The following is a 15,393-nucleotide window of genomic DNA, read 5'->3' on the forward strand; positions in this document are numbered from 1 at the left end:
GCAGACTGTACAAAAGCGAGCTGACTGGCGATCCTCCCAGAGCGTTAAGTGGTGCTGCGGAGGAGGGGGGAGGGAAAGAAATCCTCAAACACGTTTTCGCTACTTTCCGAGCACGATATCGTGAGAATTCATGGTGAAAAGTGGGCCCCGTGGATCGCGGCGATCCGTACGAGGATAAAAGTTGAGAAACTGCGGAAAATCCTTGCGATGCGACTCAGGATGAAAAATCGGTGTGCGCGCTCGTTCAGCTAAATCGCTGAGAGAAAAAGAAGAGAGAGTGTGTTGGGGGCAGGAAATATGTCAATTTTCGTCGAAGATTCATAATATGCTCATAATCATTTTGATGATCGAGGCACACACAGGTAGATTATATCTTGAGAATAATTATATTTTATTTTTGCAAACGATTATATAATATATTCTATCTTATTATTAATACAATTTACTGTGCATCTTGTTTTTCCTCAACAATTTTTTTATTTTGTTTCTAGGTAAGAGAATAATGTTTACGTGTAAAGTTTCACTCAACTGGATTATCAATAAACAATAATAGTAAATGAGAATCGAGAACGAGATTCTCGAAAATCGAATATTCAACCGAGAGGCTACTCACACAATCAGCAAGGAAATCATTTTTATCAGTGAATAACTCCTCGCGTTCAACACAAATATGCGAAAGTTATATTCGGTCAAAATGAGTTTAGATGCCCAATAATAACTTTGAATTGTAAATTTACAATTTTCAATTCAAACAAATTGTGCGCCAATTACACAAGCCTGCAAAATTGGAGGTGTTGAAAGTTGATTGGGATTTAATGTTTTCTTACGTAATTTTTGTGCCGAATCCGGCTGCAGAATTGCTCTATCACGTTAAGATTTCAAGATATTCTAACCTAAAACTGCCAAAAAAGCCGTTTTCAATCATATTTAAATTAAATTAAAAATTAAGCAAATTTTTGTTGTCAAATCCATCAACGGTATCATTTACTACTATACGGCCCTTTCAAAATCCATCTTGAACCATCTCAAAGCAATTTTTTCTTTCAGAGATATACTTATTCAAAGTTCAATCAATTGTATCTCATAGGAGCCTAATCTGTATACCGTTGTATTAGAACAAACTGTATTTCTGGATAGATTAGCTGACTCTTCTACCTTTTGTCACAGAATATTTTTAAATCTGCGAGAATTGTTATATTTTTACTGTTCATTTCTTATTAGTATTTTATGTTGCTGTCTCTAGTAATACAACAAGACTTTTATATATATATATATAAAAGTCTTGTTGTATTACTAGAGACAGCAACATAGAATACTAGTAAGATATGAACAGTGAAAGTATAACAATTCTCGCAAATTAAAAAATATTCTGTGACAAAAGATAGAAGAGTCAGCTAACATGTTCAGAAATACCTTTTGTTCTAATACAACGGTATACAGATTAGGCTCCTCTGAGATACACAATTCATTGAACTTTGAATAAGTATATCTCCAAAAGAAAAAATCATTTTGAGATGGTTCAAAATGGATTTTGAAGGAGCCGTATAGTAGTAAATGACACTGTTGATGGACAACAAAAATTTTCTTAATTTTTAATTTAATTTAAAATATGGTTGAAAACGCTTTTGACAGTTTTAGATTAGGATATCTCGAAATCTTGATGTGATAGAATAATTCTGCAGCCGGATTCGGATTCAGCGCAAAAAAATTACGTAAGAAAACATCGTTAAATCCCAATCAACAAAACCATACAGGCCTGTGTTATTTGTCTGTCGTGAAACACAATTCTAAACCGAAATTGGAATACGTAATATCATAAATTGAATTGCACAGTTTACCTGAGTTGACAACTCACATAAAAAATATTAAGCATCAAGATCTTTTTTTGACCGAATATAGCTTTCTTTTGCTTATTTGTGTTTAATTATCAATTTTACATATCGATTGCATATTAATATTGTATCTTTTCCTCAAATTAATGTTGCCCGAATTATAATTATATATAATTAATGACTTAAAATGTCTCTAGTAAACATGCTTCTACTTGATTTGATTTTTTTTCTTTGGTTCGTAATGCCATTTTGACGAATTATACGAGTGATTTCTTAAAATCTCTATCTCTTTTCTAAAATGTTTTCTAAAAAATAGATTACAATTGAATCACCGTTATAATCAATAAATATTAATGAAAAACTTTTTTACTTATTGTCGATTTCGACAACTTCGTTCTTCGATATGCAATCAGATTCAGTTGATTTTGCCGATTGATCTACGATCGCATGAAGCTCCTTAGAACGTTGCTCTTTTTCTGTCGCTGATGCGTCGTTCAGTAAGATTTAAACTGGGCGATTTACGGTAAGCAGCAAGAGTGGTCTTTTCCCCGCGCGCGCGCGTTAGAGAGTCCAGCCAGTTTTATGGCGCACAAGCGCGGGTAGCGCTTGTGTCGAGATCAGCACGATTCTCTCAGTCGCGGGGTTAGCGACCGTGAAAGTACTCCCTTGCAGAAGTGGGACGGCCATTTTTCAAAATCGTTGCGACGATTGCGTGCGCCCACAACCGACACACTTTGCGACGGGTCGTTGCACCGGAGGTCGGTTTCCTCGTTCTTCACCTTCGGCCGTCCTCAGCGCCAACTGTGAAAGAAAGTGCAATTCCCTAATAAGTACGTCAGTTAATGCGTCGCACTAGTTAGCTCCTATCGATCTTCCTTTCAATTCCACTGCTTTTCTCTCTGCGATCATCTCGCGGACTTTCGAGATGACGTTTTTGCGAATCATCCCGGGTATCGCGACTGTTTCGAATAACGGTGAATTAAAAAAAACATTGATTTAGCGTTTTGTTGAATTAATTAACTTCATGCGATATTTATATGTGTCAGTCAATTAAAGAAATTATATTTAAATCGTACATTTTATTCCTACTAAACTGTTCTTCAGAGATATTTACTATTTTATTTATCAATTTAGAAGCACTAAATAAAAACGAAAATAACAAGCAAAAGAATATCGATTAATTTATAAATGTAATAATCTTTATTTACAAAGATGATAACAATCCTGTATGTTTTGATTGCACAGAGTTTTCGTCAGTCTTAAAATATTTCTAAAAAATTATATATAAACAGATACTAAAATCAAATATTATAATGAAACATGATGATACGTTCAGAAACGATTTTTGTAACTGAGGTATATCTGCATTCCATGTGTGATAAAATTGATGAAGATAAATTTCTTTGTGACATAAACAATGACGATTTAAGATAAATTTGGTTACTCATAGAGATCATACTCATATTGTTTACGGATGCCATCTCTTACTGATAGGAATTTCTTATAATATCAGTAAACGATAGCATCCGTACACAATATGAGATTGTTTTAGAATGGGTTTCACTGATATCACAAAAAATTCTTTACAATATCCAGTGTTGTAACAAGTACCTATAGTACAGTAGATGGCAGTACCTAGTATTATCTAGATCCTTACGGGCAGAGATATTCTATTATTTTGTAGAATACTTTTCGAATTCAGACACGAATTTAGGTATGTACAAGGTTTGTACCATTTATCTATATCAACGACATAAATATATAAATCAAACATTCTCATGTCTTTCAGTGGTGGGGGACGAAGTCGGAAATTGACAGTTTAAGTAACCTCAGTAACCGTTGATCACGGTACCTTTCAAAAGGTATTAGTAAGCAGAAAAATGAAGAATGTTAATTTCCAGAGTTGGGTAGTTAACTTTTTTTTTAACTAAGTTAAGTTAAAGTTAACAACCTTGAAAATTTAACTTAATTAAAATACAAGTTAATCCATAATGAAATTAATTGAATTAAAAATTAAGTTAACAAAAAAAGTAATTGAAAAGTTAAAAGTTAAATTTGGTCCGAACAAATAACCAAAAAAAAAAGAAAAAGAAAAAGTTTGACCATTTTACATAATTTTTCGTATTTTTTCTTTTTCACAGCATATTTATTAAAGAATCTGATTATTTTTGTTCACAAATAACGATTATACAATATAAAATTACTGAATTATATATTCATTATCCTCTCGCATGTGTCTGGAGGATTGACTTAAAAAAAATCAAATTAAAAATTAATAGTTACCGATAAAATGTAACTAAATTAAGTTAAAAAGTTAAGAGTCTAAAATGTAACTAAGTTAAGTTAAAATTAATTAACTTTTTAACTTAACTTTTATCTTTTTTATCCTGCTAATTTCTATGACAACAAACGAGCAGACACTAATAACACTTCACACAGATATACTTCAGGTATACTTCTGAAGAAATCATAGTGTCGAAAAGGAAACAGGAAATTGTTGGAGAATCTCAAAATTTAGCTCTTTTAGAAAAGACACTTGAATGAGTTGTTAATTGATTTATTATTTTAAAAATTTATCACAGATATATGACATATTTTTTCTTTATTAGCTATCCAAGCCTCAATAGTACATTGAGCGGTAAATCGCTCGGGATAAGCCTAATCAGCGAGCGATCAACTGATTTATTGTAGCATTTGTAATTTATTCGGTGCAATACAGAGAAACTTGACGACCGATTGGGTCCGAATTCATCATTTTGCAACAAATTATTAAACTTTTATTGGAAAGTTTGTTGTGATAGTATTCTCTCCCGGTCTCTCTCGCGTGCTCGTTGTGCCTCTCTCACATCGATCTCGCAGGTCGGCGCGTCCGCAAAAGGAAAACGAATTCTTCCGTCAGTGGAAGCGCCGTTCATTCGTCTCCGGTCGTTCTTCCAGCTCTCTCGCCACAAAGGAATTTTGCCCGTCAAGATTTTTCTCGCGCGCATCGCTCACACTCTCCCGGTTCGCTTCCATTTTTCCACTCTCTCGCGCGATGATCCTAATGATCCACGGTCGTGCCATCTACCCGACTAACGTCCCGTTCTCTCGTCTATCGGCAGGAACCTAACTCGCGACGTAAGTCGGCCAGTTATAAATAAAAGTATAGCTTTGTTGTCGCACAGGAGGCGCGCTCCACTTGCGGCACTTTCATAACAGAACGAGGGGAAGAGCCGGGAGAGCGAGAGGCGACCGAGGAAGATGGTCGGAAGAAGGGAGAGGAGAGATGCTTTCCACCGTTCAGAATCGGAAAGAGCATCCTGCCATTCGTAACAGCGCGGTGGCACGGTCTCCTCTTCGATCTTAAACGTAGCAAGAAGCGAACGACTTTTCTTGAAAATCAGGTCGAGCCGGACAGATCGTCGTACAGCGTATATAGCAGCACATCCTTCTTTTTCTCTCTTTCGGTTGATTTACCAATATATTTACTATCACTAGTATTCTCTAATGTGTTGTTAGTGTGTTCTTTCAACTTGTTATACTAATAGAAGAGCGAGATATGTGGTTTAATGAGATTGATATCAATGAAACTACAAAGCAGCAAATTTTAAGCTACAGTTTCCGATATATCCTTAGTTATACGTAACAAAATTTTAGTCATAACTGTAAGCAAATTAACCAATTACAGTCAAAAATAGTCTTAGGCACATCCTACAATAACACGGAAAAAAAATGTTTCTGGTTTACAGCTAATTCTGATTAGCTGAAATTGCATTAGCTACTATAGCTATGAATTTGCTAATATATACAAAGGATTTGCTGCTGTAGCTAATATAAGGACGCGAAATATGCATGTCTGTTACAGATCGATTTATTTAGCAATATGAAGTTAATTGTCACAGTTATCGGATATGTCCGTGTAAAAGAAAATTGTCTCTACCACAGTTAAATATGGTTTGCTGAAACTGTACTTGCTACTAAATTGTCTGTTACACAGAAGACGTTTGCTGCAATGATCAATACATCGACATAATAGCAAAATGCTTGTCTGTTACAATGATAATACCATATTTAGGCCTCACAGCTAATGGAAATTAGACCTCGCAGATACGACGTTAGGTGTCCAGATAATGCTACTGAATTTAGTTGCCATACCTAATTTTTAGCTGTGGTAGCTAATCTTTTTTTTCCGTGAAGCCATTATAGAAATGTTAAATTTTCAGTTTAGCAGTTAGCAATTATCACATTTAGTCGGCCGATACAAAGTAACCGGCGTTGTTAGTGAAGTTGGCAAATTGTCGCTATAGAAATAGAACAAAGCTTGCTGACGTACTTTGTCAGAATTTTCACAGCAGTGGAAACAGCAGAAACCGAAGAATTTGTATAGCAATTTCTATTTGGTTTCTACCATGGATTATCTTTCACACGTTTACATCCAGTGCTTTCTGTCACTAATCTGTTGTCACTATAAACCAGGGTTGACAAGTAACGCGTTACTTGTAACGTCGTTACCGTTACAAGTTACTTTTTTCGGTAACGATTGGGTAACGACGTTACATTTTCTTCTGAGTAACGTTCATGATAACGCAGTTACATTTTTGGGGTAATGGTAACGATTTCACTAGTTACTTTTATCGTTACTCTATTTCTATTTACATAAAAGTTTTAATCGTAACTAGAGCGTATATACATTTATCAGTTTTTGAGTTTTATTTCTCTAGTAAAAAATAGAATTCTGACATCTTTTTTGTATTTACCGCAGGAATTTAATTACGTATATAATGGCGTTTTTTTATTGGCAGAACTAGTGCACATTCAGTGCACTTTAAAGACGCTGTACAATCGACGTAAAGATGTATGATTAATAAAAATATAGAAACGAGCTAAACCGCGAAATCCTCAATATTTTATTATGCAATTTGATAAAATATATTTTAGACACTTCATCAATTGAGATATCTCATTTTTACATTTAGAGTTGTGTACAACGGCTTCAATGTGTACTGAGTGCGCACAATGAAAATACTATAATATTCTATTAGTGTCAAGAAAAGAAAATAACGAAAAAGTAACGACTCGTTACGTTTTGAAAAACGGTAACGGTAACGAGTTACTTTTGCAAATCAATAACGAGTAACGATAACGAGTTACTTTTTAGGAAAAAGAACAGTAACGGTAACAAGTTACTTTTATAAGGTAACGTTGCCAACCCTGCTATAAACATGTCAGCAGATATGCTCGAAAAAACCTAAGCTGGGTATTCAAAAGAAATTTGAAGAAAACAGGGCAATAGGAGTCAGGGTAATAAGAATCATTTGCGCGCGATAGTCACTGCGCAAATAATATACCGATGTAACAAAAATCACTTTATTAAAATAACGCGCTTACATTCTCAAAATTTTTTTTAATAGTAAAGAGTTCTTGTAGATTGATGTATGGACTTAAGGATTAATAAGGATATTGTTTCATTTGTGCGTTTTTGTCGCACGAAAAATGTGTGCAGGGATCCTCGGATCTCTCTATCTTATAGCCAATCAACAGGCTTGAAAAATTTATCGTACGACGAAAACGCATAAAGATGCTTCTACATACTTAATTCGCAAATCGCAAAACGTATTTCGCAAACGCAGATGCAGAATGACGATCACCGCATGCAAGACACACAGATGAAAACCAATTGCATGCAATGAAAAAATAAACGCAAATCGTCATTCTGCGTCTGCATTTGCGAATTACGTTTTGCGATTTGCGAATTATGTAGAAACACCTTAAATCAAATTCCATCCTAATGCGGGATTGTTATGGAAAAGTCAACATAATGGAATTTTTCTAACGACAGATTCGAACTTAGCGCCTTAAAATACATAAAAAATTGTTTCCTTTTTTGCAATAAAAATTATTGAAAAATTGTTAACTAGTTATTAGTTATTAAAAGTCACTTTTCAATCAGTGTCACAATTCATTTTAATGTCATTTTGACGTTATCGTTACGTAACAATAGGTTGAATAAGTATCTATTATTGTATCTGGATCTGAATCGACTAAAATTGTTAAATATTGTCGAAATACAATATATGTATATACATATATATATATATATATATATACCGAAAGGCATTACTCTCGAGTCAAACAATCATCGTTGCTCGACTCTCGCCAACTCGCTCCTTATTTTCATTGACTTCTGATTTCTCGCACTGGCTATGTTTACACCATACGCTTAGTCCGCGACCTATACGATAGGTATTTTTGTTTAACCTACAGGATAAACAAGGACATCTATTGTATAGGCCGCAGACTAAGCGTATGATGTAAACGTAGCCAGTATTTTTGCTATTTGCACTCGTTGATTCGCGCTGACTTCGTGCTAATTTAATGTTTTTTAAACGCACCGACTCGTTAAGACTCGCACTGTGACTCGAAAGTGAAATGCCCCTCGGAATAATGAAAAAAGGGGTATGTATCCCACTTCTAAAACTGTAAAGCCTTAGGCTATAACTGTAAAGCCTATAGCCTTAGCCTTATAGGCTTTACAGTTTCAGAAGTGGGATACACACCCACTTCTCTCATTATTCAATTGCGTAAGTGTAGTTGTGAGTGGTGTAATTGTAAGAATTGACCAATCACAGACAAATATTCTTCTCGTATTCGGCTGTAATTAGTGAATTTTTACAACCATTTATAACTACGCTTACGCAATTGTAGAATAGGCTTAAGAACTAAGTCGAGAAAAGATGTCAGATGCTTCACCGGTGCCGGGACTAGATCCGAGGCCTCGTCCATTTTAATAAGCAAGCCATCTCGCCGCGAAGCCACATAGCCCGACGGGAGGAACTCTTTCTGATTTTCTCATATAGTAATATTTTACACAATATTATCCAAATTTCTCACGTCCATAAATGTTGGGCCCTTATCCAATACTCACTGACCCATTTCACTCTCATATCAATCGAAAATCGTGTGTGATCGACGCGAAGAAAAGAGGGCTGTACTCTCTAAATCTGAATCGGTGGATAGTCACTAATTACCCAGTGGCATACTTGGTACTGATAATCAGTGAAGTTCGACTAAAAAAGAAAGAATGTTTGAACATTGTATAACTAAAATACCGATATTTGCACGTTCAATCTTCCAATACCATATTCATTAAATTTAAGCATTAAAACAAGGTTAGTTAGATCACATATTAAAGATTAGCTAGGTTAGGAATCACACATTTAATTCACTGATTACCAGTGACATACTGATATCAGTGATTATCCACTGATTCAGATTTAGAGAGTAAATAAATCTCGCAAGAACGTAATCAGCGTAGCTCGTTTTTCTGTTTTCATGATCAAGTTTCAAGTTTGCCGAGAGGGGCTGGCTAGCCGAGTCTCTGACACTGGCATTGGCCTACTCTCTCCAGCGTCGTTCACTCTCTTGCTTTGCGTTTGAGTTCTCACTCTCTTTCGTTTCATACTCGAGACAAAACCACGCGCGCGATAGCCTCCATTTTCCATCATTGCGCTTTTCTACTTCGACCATTCCGTCACGTCGCTTTCACTCAGTAATTGATTTTATTCCTGCTATTTACACTTATCCTATATGTACCAAAAAAATGTTTCTTTATAGACAAAAGCTTTAAAATAATGGAAACTTATATATATAACATTTTCATTTTAATATAGAACATTTTTTCAACTAAATAAAGTAAGCAAAAATAGTTATGTATGTATTATATTTTATAAAAAGTGAAAAAATCAATCCTATTGTTATTTAATGCCTTTGTAATATTATTTTGTATAAATCAAGATCAGACCAATCTATATTAGAATATATTCTATATAGAGTATTTTTTTTAATTGACAAAAATTATTATGACGTTTTTTACATTTCCTTTTACTAGAGCAGAGTTTCTCAATGGCATGCATTCAGCAGAGTAAGGTGCCACAAAGAATCTTCAAGTATATAATAAAAATTTTAGAGAAGGTAAAAAAAAACAAAAAATTTAGAAATAAGTAAAAGAGCGAGGCACAAAGTAAAAAAATGTTTTACATTATGAAAATTATCTAAATTATGTTGTGTTTATTTTCATTCAACCAAAATAATATCGCTATTACAATAAAATCATTTTTAAAACAATAAAATAAAAAAATAAAAACTTCAGAACTTTACTTTTTATTTCTAAATGTATTTAGAAATAAATGTATTTCTAAAATTTCTAAATGTGTGCATCTCTTTGATCATTCAATTCATGGCATATTAAATATCGTGAGAAATTTGGCTCGATATTTAATATGCCGTGAAGTGAAAAAGGTTAAAAAACATTATTAGAGAAAGAACGCATTTAAAAGAACGAACGAAATTTGAATGAAATCTAAGCAAAGGCCATCACAGACAAAAAAGTTTCAGTCATAATCGTAAAATCATAAACATGTCAACAATCATTTGTGTTTGTTTTGATCAAGTATTCTAAAATAGTAATACACATTCTACAATAAATCATTAGTAATAAATCAGAAATTAGAAGCTAGAAATTGACCAATCATCTTTCAATTATCTTTCTCGCATTCGATTGTGATTGATCAATTTCTAGCTTCTGACTTCTGATTTAATTTCTTAACAATAAATCTGTTAAAAAATATGTATTTGTAAAAATACTCAAAATGCATTTATATTTCAAAATCTAATTTATTATCTACTCTACATTTTTTCCTTGCCATGAATAAATTAAAAATTAAGACAGATTTTAAAGTCTTGTTGTTGGCAATTCTGATAACAAAATTAATTGGCTGATCAAGTAATCGGCGTTGATGAAACCGGTCCACGTCAGACGAAAACTTTATATACATACGTATATTCTCATTGTACGTTTATGGTGTATCATATTCTCGATTTTTGTGGCCGAAGCCAACTACAAAACTTTTCTATTCTCATCTGTGATTAATGAGGAGAATGACAGTTCAATGAAAGGATTATGTGGATCATTGCCACGTATTGCTACATGCAACATTGGAAATAGGATAATGTCGATAATCGATGCGCAGCAGCGCTCGCACTCACTGTCTGTCATGCGTATCAAGAACGGAGATTTTGGGTGAAATACATACGAGAATAATGAGTCTGAAACTTGTTGCATAAATTTTTAATTTTATCTTCTGCCTGCAGCACATTGTATTTTCAATTAAAAAGTAAAAATACGAAAATGTAGTTATAACATTTTTTACTTTAATTATGATATACAAATTGCAAACAAAAACGGAAGATAATTTTCACATTTCTAGATATTTTTGTGTTAAAACTCCAATTTTAGAAGAAATAATAATTATATATTTGCAACAGGATTGAAAAAGACATTCGACACGATATACATATTTGAATAGTTAAGCTACTCGCGTAGCTTCAAGGAATGAGAAACGCTCTCCGTCGCAGCAATCTCATTTCATATGTCAAGTGGATATAAAGTTGTCACTACTAACCTAGACACGCATAGACACGCGTACACGTCGCAACTCTCGTCTATCTAGTTCATTGTCAGGAGTCCGCGGTTAGCGAGATGCAGAAACGCACGCGTGTCTTCGCGACGAATCCGCAGACCGTGAGATACGCGTAACATCTTGTTGATTATTATTATTACTTTGCTTCACATTAAAGAATAGGAAAGAGGTACGGCGGACACGTGTGGAAATTACATTGTAAAAAGATATGCTAATGAGTGCTGAAAGTAGGGCAAGCGAGACGCGCATACCCAAGACAAGATACACTTTTGATTTCTCCGGAAAAGCCGAAGTGTCTGCGAGATTGGAAAAAGTGTGAAAAAAGCGGCGACGAGCGGACAGCGTGAAAGAGAGTGTACGGAAAAGAGAACGGTTATTAAATATAATTGTTAGACATTAAATCGCGTGCGACAATTTAACTGCTATCTTATATATTGTATTATATATGCTACACTCCGTTTATAAGCTTAATATGTATATACTTTGTGAATACCGATTCATGAAGCATAAAGCATTCTATATACACACACGCGGCATATCGTAGAAATAGAAATGAAAGGGAAATATGAATTATAATATTCAATCTCGATTGTACATTGCCTAAGAGCTATATTATTCAACGATTATATGCTTCTATTGATGATTACGTGATCGATTAGTCAATAAAGTCCTGCAAAACCATGAGAAAAGTTAACACTCCATTTATTATGTTGTACGAAATATACATATGTATATGAATACTTTGCGTGATTCATAAAACATGAAGCTACGCTTTATACATACACACAAAAATAGAAACTAAAATTTATAATCCAATATCGATTGTATGTTGCCTAAGAGCTATGTTATCCAACAATCATGTGCCTCTATTCATGGTTACGCGATCGATTAGTCAATAAAGTCTCATAGAACGCGAAAATTTAGCATACTCTGTTTGTGTACGCAATATATATGAAGTTATGCCTTTATACCTTGCACACATGATGTAGAAACAGAAACTAAAGCTTATAATATTCAGTTCATTTATAATATTCAGCCTCATCAAGATATTCAGTTTCATCGAAATGAAATTTATATTATAAAATTCTAAACAGTATTATAAAAGTTGCTGTATTATTTGATGAGAAAACACATTCTAGTTTGTATTTATGTTTCCAAATTTGATTCCAAAGGGGATTCTAAAGTCGTCTGTATTACCGACTAAATATAATATTTGTATAATCTTTATATAATAATTACTTTTTTCCATTTTTACTTTGAAAATCCTTTTCCAAGATTAAAGTATACGGATTAATAAGTATCTGTGAGGTAGAGTCTATGCTGAGAACAATAAAAAATTTCAAAATTGAGATCTTTATTATTTGTTAATCCAATATGGCGTTAATCCAATCTAGAACTGTTACATCGTGACAACATTTGTTTTGTATAAAAGCTGTGTAATCTGTACTTACGAAATATAGTCCACAGACTAATAGTTTAGACGAAGAAACAACGTGGAATTCTTAGAATTGAACTTACAGACGTCTAATTAAAACGTTATTGTTATTGTTCGCAAATTTATATGCATTTGTGACATGCGTGACTGAGATATTGATGTGTCAATGACACGTAAATCGTCTGTGTATAAGTGCTATTTACAATATGACTAATCGTCTTTAGGATTCCCTTAACTGTATATTCTAACATTAATAATTGTACTTAATTGTATATTAAAGAATTGTATATTAAAGAAGATTTTTTTTTAGAAAATAGTCGCTCATGCTGATATATTGTCTGTATATCTATTGATTAATAGATTATCTATTAATAATAATTATATCTATATAATTATCTATTAATCAATAGATATACAGACAATATCAGCATGAACGACTATTTCATAAAAAAAATCTTCTTTAAAATATACAATTCTTTAATATACAATTCTTTATAAAAAATATATAAACTTGTAAACAAATATTTTGCATAATTATGCAACCAAGTTTTTAGCTTTTTTTATATTTGTTTACAAGTTTATATATTTTTTTGCAATATGTAATGAAAATAACGGATTTTTTTCTGTGAAATAGCGTTTTTAATTCATTTTATTTTATTCATGTGTTACAAAATAACAGCCAGTTATTTAATTTCAGCAATTTTCTAGTCTGTATATATAAAATAAAAGTTTTATCTATTTTATTATATTATGCTTCATTGCTTCATATGTATATATACGAAATTTTGCTTCGAATTTACAACTTCTTAATTAAATTAAAAGCGATATCCTTTCATTGTGGTTACATGTAAATTTATAGATTTCCAAAATCCTTGTATTCTTGTTTTCTTCTTTCCAGTTACATACTCATTCTCACGTTGCTTTTAGAAAGCGCTTAATTAATTAATATAATTGCGAAGGCGGCGCTATTAAAAGACTCTAAGGGATACGCAACCCATGCCAAAAATGAATTTTTTTGCTGATTTTGCCAGGGAAAAACCTGTTTCGCGGTATGTGATATTGCGCAACGTGTGCGACTAGTGCGAAAGCGTGCCCAGCATAACACACAATTATGCGTGAGAGCGTGTCGCAGCATAATTACACATAATCATCTATCAAAATAAATTAGTAATAAAAAAGACTCTTGTCATTTATTTCTCTGCTGAAGAAACTTGAGTGATCCATTTTGTATCTACGATTGCCATTTATCATCTTTCCGGTTTTTGACCGGAAACTCCCTTTGGCTTTTTTGGCGCTTCGACAAACGGAAAAATGTCGGCTGATTACTCTAAATTTCAATGACTTTTATTATAAGAAAACAACAGTGTAGAAATGGCGGCGGTAAAAATTTTATAAATTTTATTGATAATATGCACAATAAAAATCAATTAACCGAAGTTTAAAACTTAATTGTTTTAGTTTCGAAAAGATAATAAGCTCTTTTCTCTCTCTCTCTCTCTCTCTCTCTCTCTCTCTCTCTCTCTCTTTCTCCTCTTAATGTAGAGAACTATTTTTAGAGAAAGCAATTAAAAGGAAAATGACAATTTCAATAATAATACATATAGAAATCATATTTGTATCGGTGAATATAATGAATTATTGTGCACTAAATTTTTCTACTTATTTTTTTTCTTTCGAAAATGGAATTCTTTGACAGAATATTACGGAACTCTGAAAGTGATCATTTTCGTATCTCAACAACGTTCGTTAGAAGTATTTCACATGCAAAATGATAGCCCTGTCGAAGATTTCACTATCCTACTGGAGAATATATACCACTGAAATTTTGAAATTGTTACTGGCTTGTAGTGATCTCTCTAATAAAAAAGTCAGATTTAGGAGATTTCTTTTCAAAATCGAAAAAAAATGGGGACATATAGTACAACGTGAGAAAGTCGGGCGTTATATATATGTATTATTTTTTTTCTTAAATAAATCAAGCTTAGTTAATAAAAAATTTATATGAAGAAGTTGATAAATGATACCAAGAATTAAGGTAACAATCGATTCTTTTCACATGAAACTATTTTTTTCGTTGTGCCAACCATCGCGACAGCAATTGATAATAAAAAAAAGTCAAAGCAATTAGGTTATCTGGAAATTTGTTCAATCAAAAAGGCGAAGGCTCTGATCCGAAAAGGTAGCAAATAAAAAAAGTAGCAAACCAGAGCGGTAGTAAACCACGTGATTCCAACTTCTGTGGTAATAAATGATAGTATAAAACGTCAAAAGAATTAAATAGTTTCGAGATAAGATGTAGATACGAAGAGAAAGTATCTTATCCTGAATTTGAAATTTCGAATCTTAGTATTTTAACTTTTAAATAGAAAGCGCTATTTCAAACCCAATATTCAAATTGCTTGCGGCAATTAAATTTTCTATCGCTGGAAAAATATGATACAGCAAAAACCCTAAATCATTCTGTTACCAGGTAGAAACCAAACGTGAATCTTGTCGTCGCCTTGAAAATATCGTTAATTCACAATACGATAACGGTACGATAACACTCTGTTACACGCACTAAGGAGCCGTTTCGAATTCATTTATACGTATAACCACTAATGTTATTTTGGAATACACTGAAATGCATTAAGAAAAAAAATTTGCTTAGACTTGGACCGATAGCCGA

This window comes from Mycetomoellerius zeteki, unplaced genomic scaffold (assembly GCF_001594055.1).
Source record: "Mycetomoellerius zeteki isolate Tzet28-1 unplaced genomic scaffold, Tzet1.0 scaffold44, whole genome shotgun sequence".
Taxonomy (NCBI): domain Eukaryota; kingdom Metazoa; phylum Arthropoda; class Insecta; order Hymenoptera; family Formicidae; genus Mycetomoellerius; species Mycetomoellerius zeteki.